Source organism: Panthera uncia, chromosome B4, assembly GCF_023721935.1.
Source record: "Panthera uncia isolate 11264 chromosome B4, Puncia_PCG_1.0, whole genome shotgun sequence".
NCBI lineage: Eukaryota > Metazoa > Chordata > Mammalia > Carnivora > Felidae > Panthera > Panthera uncia.
Window position 1 is genome coordinate 133,588,554 of NC_064809.1, and position 5,569 is coordinate 133,594,122.

Below are 5,569 nucleotides of genomic sequence, written 5' to 3' on the forward strand. Positions count from 1 at the left end.
CACTGGGAGCCCAAGCCAATGTGAGACCCGCTTCAGGATTTTCCTCAGGCTCCTCCTCTATCCTGAAATGCCCCCTGCCCTCCTCTGCCTGGCACACTCCTACTCACCCTTCAAGACCCAAGCCAAAAGTCACCTCCTCCAGGGAGCCCTCCCTGCCCCATCAGGCAGGGTGGGTGGGACCTTGCAGATGCCTGCTTTATTCTATTCTGCCCCCCCCTGCCCCCGCCCCCACCACAAACACACTGCAAAACCCACCCGGGCAGGGTCCTGGTCTGATCGCCTCTTGCCTCCTGGGCCTGGCACCGTGTCCGGACACAGGGTAGGTGCCCCGGAAATGTGGAAGGAAAGCAAAAGCTAAAGGCATTTTCTGTTCGTCTACAAATCCAGCTGCACACCCAAGATTCTCCCCGCAGAGGAAAAAGGAGCCCGAAGTGAAAGCAAATCACCATCGTTTCCTTAACCAGCTCAGGGAGCCGCGGAGGAAATTCTCACACTGGATTATGGGAGGGATTTTGCCTTTATTTTTAATTTGTGCCAATATCTAAGAAAGTGGCACTTTATCCTGAGCCCATCATGCACCGAGGAGCTTCGAATCTGGCGCAGGAGGCAAACTTTCCCGGCCCAATTTCCCGATGCATGGCTCTTCTCTGAGGCTTGCCAGCGAGGAATAATCAGATTATGTAGCTGGGTTTTAAAAGATCACGGTTTGTCTCATTTTCCAGGGAAGTGTGAACTAAAAAAAAAAAAAAAAAAAAAATTTTTTTTTTCCCCCCCGGGGCTCTGTTAAGAGCTTCCAGAACTTAATTCAGTGTTAAATGGGTGTAATTTGGGAAACTCATGCATTATTTCTTAATTTCTCGAGGCGAGCCTGCACACATCTGCTGAGGTACGTGTGCGTGCGGACAGATGGGCGGTAATCGAAGTACACGCCCCGGTCGGGGGAGGGGGCAGGCGGCCGAAAACACGAGAAGTAAAGGCTCCATTCATGGTTGACGTCTAGAAATCTGGGATGGGAGGCATTAGCACTGCATCTCGGCTCCTGCTTTTCCGCCGGGATGGCCAGGGGGGCGGGGGGGGGGGGGGGGGGTCTGAAGCCTTTTACTGGAGTGAAATTTACCATCTAAGGGTGTGCGCAGCCCCCTCCGGGTCCCCCCCCCATCCCAGGCAGCCTCAGGGCATCCCAGGCAGGGTGGGGGGAGCCTCTGGAAAACCCCTACCAAGTCTCCATCCTATCCCTGAACACCCCCAGCCTTCAAGGATGCTTGTTCACCGTGACCTTGAGCATGTCACAGGCCAGCTCGGGCCTCAGTGTCCCCATCTGTATCTGGATAGGCAGACAAGTTTCCAGGTCCCTCTCAGGACCCACAGCAGCAGCCTCTGGGGCTTCCCTCTAACCGAGCACATATGCCGGGGTCCCCATCTTTGTCTGACCCACCAACTTCAGGCTATGGAGAGTGGGAGCTTCCACACCCAAGACCCTACTGGGATGTCTCCCCCAGCCCCCGCCCCCCCCCCCACAACCCTCATGTCCCGCATTGCTGAATGGGAAGACAGGCTCACGGGGCGAGTGAGTCACCAGTGAGTGGCCAAATCAGGAGGCCCAGAGAAGGCTCTCCAGAAAATTTCTGACCTGGTCACGGCCAAGGGGAAAAGGAGGGAGGGGCTTGTCACAGGTGGGCCTAGCTGATACGGGAGGTGGGTACTTTTAACAGGGTCTGGGGTGTCAAGACAGCCACAGTCCCAGCCGGCGAATGATCTGTTTAGACGCTCAGCCATCAAACAATCCGAGCCCTGGTTCATCTCTGGCAGGGACTCCCTGGGGACAGGTCTGAGGCCTTGGGATCTCCTCCATTTCCCAGGGGGAGGGGGGGGTCACACATAGACAAGGGGTCAAGGAATGTGCCCGCCGGAGGCAGGGAGTCAGGAAGGAAAAAGAGGTGGGGAGAGAAAAGGAGGAGACGCCCCGTGCAGGGTGAGACCAAACAGGGCTGGGAGCACCTGCTGTCCCCAGGAGGGCGCAGCCCAGGCCTCAGGACACCACCCTACAGAAGAGTGTGTAGGAAACAAGGCCCTCCTGTTCTTAGAGGTCGACTGCTGTTTTGGTGAATTCTAGAAAGGGCCGCTGGGCTGGGAAAAGGCACTTCTTGAGGGAGCTGGGGCTGGGGCTCTCAGTTCATCCTAGGATCAGTGCGGATCTGTTGTGTGACTCAGCTGGGGAGACGCAAGCCAGCAGAGGCTGGGTTAATAGAGGCAGAGCATTCCCAAGAAGGGAGGTGATACCTATCACTGGAGCGTGAGACAGGCCGCTCTTGGACCAGTCCAGGGCAGAGCAAACAGAAGGAGGTGAGACCCCAGAGACCCGCACAGCATCTGGGGAGCCGCAGGACAGCCCCAAGACAGGAGCTGGGCTCCAGGCAGCGCAGTGTCCTGGTTAGGAGCGTGATCCCGGCGGGGTCACCCGTCACTGCTGTTCTGTCGTATGACAGCATCCATAATCGCGGGGCCCGGTGCTTGCTCAGCACCGCACCCGGCGCCTAGCAGGCTTCCTGGCTTTTGCTACCAAATGCTGTCCTGCTGTGGGGAGGTGCCACCTTGTGCCCCCCTCACCGAAGCCGCGGATCGTAGGCAGGCAGCTGAAGCGGCCAGGTCTGGTGTCCCCGGCTCCCTCCCTCTCCCAGAAGCCAAGGGCAGGCGGCTGGAGGCACTGCTCTCCCGCAGCGTGGCCGGAAGCGGGAGGGCTGTCGAGGGTCTGGCCGATTGATCGTCCCAGAGGGCTGGACACCAGACCCGTCTCATCTTCCCCACCTGCCCTTCCCTCTGCCCGCCCCGACCTTGGGCGCCCGCCCGCGGGCCACCTAACCATCCTCCCCTCCTCGCTGCCCCACCCCTGCTTCTGAACCCTCGCCCGGGCCGGGGCTGGGGGGCGTCCAGCTCCCCGGCGCCAGGCCCGCTCGGGCTGCACCATCTGCCAAGCGTCTCTCTAGTCCTGCAGCATCCCCCCCCGCTCCCCCTGCCTGATCTGCATCTTCAACCCGCAGAGGGTCTCTGCCCAGAACACCTTCTGCTCCTCCCGTCTGGCTGATTGGGGCCTGCCTTCTGGAAGGCTCCCCGCCCCCCTGCACCCCTCCTTGGGCCACCCCCTCCCCCGGGGGGTAGATCCTCCCCACCTGCACCCCCACACCTCGGCTTCCCCCAGGCAGGGCTCCAACCCCACTGGCTCGTCCGGGGGCTGTTTCCTCAAAAGCTGCCAAGGGCAGAGGTGGGGGGGGGGGCTTGCTGGGTTGTGTGCGAGAAGTGAAGGAAGGAATGAATGGACGGATGGAGAGCAGGACCGGGGAGTGGCTCTCGGCATCTCCCTGGGGCAGGCCCCCCTCCTCTCCTTCTCCCCCCTACCCCCCCTGCAGAAGTCTGAGCAGCCCTGGCCGTGCCCCCACCCGGGAGAGGGGGTGTGAGGCACACACACACCGCAGATGATGCTGGCGCACACACACACACACACACACACACGCACACGCACAGCTCCAAGCCAGACTGCTTCTCCTGACCTCCCCGGGAGCCCAGTACCTTCCAGGCACCTGACACGGAGGAACTCGGCGTGACAGCCACGTTAAAGAACCTGGCAGGACCCCCGACCTGGGGCTTTCACCTTGAGCCCCGAGGTACAGGGGCCACCTGGCTACAGGGAACTTTCTGGCCACCTCCTGCCCTGCACTCACCCCCCACTCAGGACAGGCAAACAGCCTCCCTGGAGGGATGGATTCTCTGCAGGGAGGTGTCCTGCCCCGAGCAGTCACAGATTCAGGGTTGGGGGGGACCCTCCGATTCTGGACAACCGTGACCAGCGTGGGGGCTGGCCTGAGCTGGCCCCAGGGGCCCCGGGGTTATTCTGATTCTGGTTTTGAAAGCCATTTCCAACCATTTCCCGAAGACTCTGCCCGTCGGTGAAAATGTCCCGACGTCCCGCTGGCCCACATGCTTCCTGGTCACATTCAGACCATCGGACAGGTGACGAAAGCAGGGCTGACGGAGGAATCCCCCTCGGCCTGGCTCTGAGTGGGGCCTAACTTGCTGGCTCAACAGTCTTTCCGTCAAGGCCCAGAATGAGATTCACAGGACACCAGTGACCGAAGATTGTCTTAGACACACCGGGGTCAGGGTCCTCGATCTACAGACTAGGGCACTGAGGCCCAGAGAGGGGCAGCTAGCTGCCTGGGGTCACACAGCCAACAGCACCCGATCAGAACTTCCAGGGCCTTCTCAGCGCGACCTCACAGAGGTGGCAATGGCTGCCATGCCACTTTACAGATGGGGAAACAGAGGCTCTGAGGGGTCAAGCACCTTGCTCAAGGTCACCCAGCCAGGGAAGCCAGGGCCAGATAGAGGCCACCCGCTGTGATTCCTGGCGAAAGGCACTCTCTGCTCCTCCCATCCAGGTCCCGGGTTCCTTGGGCAGGAGCAGTCACTAAGCCAAGGGATCAGAGAGGCCGAGAGAGGCAGAGTAGACACAAAGAGGCATACAGACACATTCCCACGGCAGATTATGTAACTCCCCTTCCCTGGCCCCATCGCCCCAGGGGTGCGGCCCTGAACCCGCGGCGCGCACACCGACCCACCGGCCCGGGGCCCACCAGCCGACGCCGGCTCTCTCCAAAGAGAGGACAGTTGGAGGCGCCAGGACGCGCTGGCATTTCTTCCTCCTCTCTTTTTTCCTCCGCCGGGCTAACCAATACTAATACTAATAATGATAACAATAATTAGAATAAATATAACCTGAAGACGCTTGGGGTCTCGTTACCATGGCAACCGCTGGCGTTAATGAGCTGCCGAGGCCGCCGCCGGGCCACCCCGCCCCGGGCGCGGGATCAATATTGATTCGGCCCCGGGAAGCGGCGGCGGCGGCTCCACTGGGGCCACGCGGTAGGCGGGGAGCCCGGGGCGCGCTCCTGGAGGGGTCTTCCCGGTGGCCCGCGCCGCCCGGCTGGGGCCCCCGGAACCGGCCGGGGCCCCAGCGTGCCTCCGGAACTCTGTCCGGCGCGCACGGGGCTCCCGGCTCGCTGCGCTCCCGGACTCGGTCCTCGGACGCCGGTCCCCACCTCGGACGCGCGTTCCGGTCCCAACTGCCGCGTACCGGCACGACGCGCTCCGGACCGCTCCTCGGAGCCGGGGCCGGGTCCTCTGCAAAGGCTCGGCGACCCCGACCTTGGACGGCCCCGGCGCGGACCCCAACGCCAGGGCGCCGGCGACCCCACACGGCTCCCGCCCCCGGACTCTCCGCCGGGCGGCCCCGGCCCCTTTTCCAAAGCGCGCCGGACCCCCCCCCCCTTCCCCCCGAGCCACCGAACGCTCCTCTCCCAGCGCGCCCACCCCTCCCCGGCCCCGGCGCCCGCACCCCCTTTCTCCCGGGGAGCCCGGGCGCCGAAGACCCCCCCCCCCCCCCACGCGCCCGAACCCTCCCCCGCCAGGAGCCCCGCCCCCGGCCCCCCTCCGCGAGGCGCTCGGACCCCCGCCCGGCGCGCCCCTCCCCCACCCGGCCCGCCCGGGGCGCCGCTCACCTCGTGCCCGCCGCCCG

At 63.1% G+C, this 5,569-nt stretch overlaps 1 long non-coding RNA gene across 1 annotated transcript; it reads right to left on the minus strand.

Moving 5' to 3' along the window:
* Positions 1-498: 498 nt before the first annotated feature.
* Positions 499-5,083, minus strand: LOC125919701 (uncharacterized). Its single transcript, XR_007456869.1, has 2 exons — positions 4,771-5,083; positions 499-733 (listed from the first exon to the last, which is right to left on the minus strand). It is a non-coding gene; the product is annotated as an uncharacterized LOC125919701 (long non-coding RNA).
* Between the last annotated feature and the right edge of the window lie 486 nt (positions 5,084-5,569).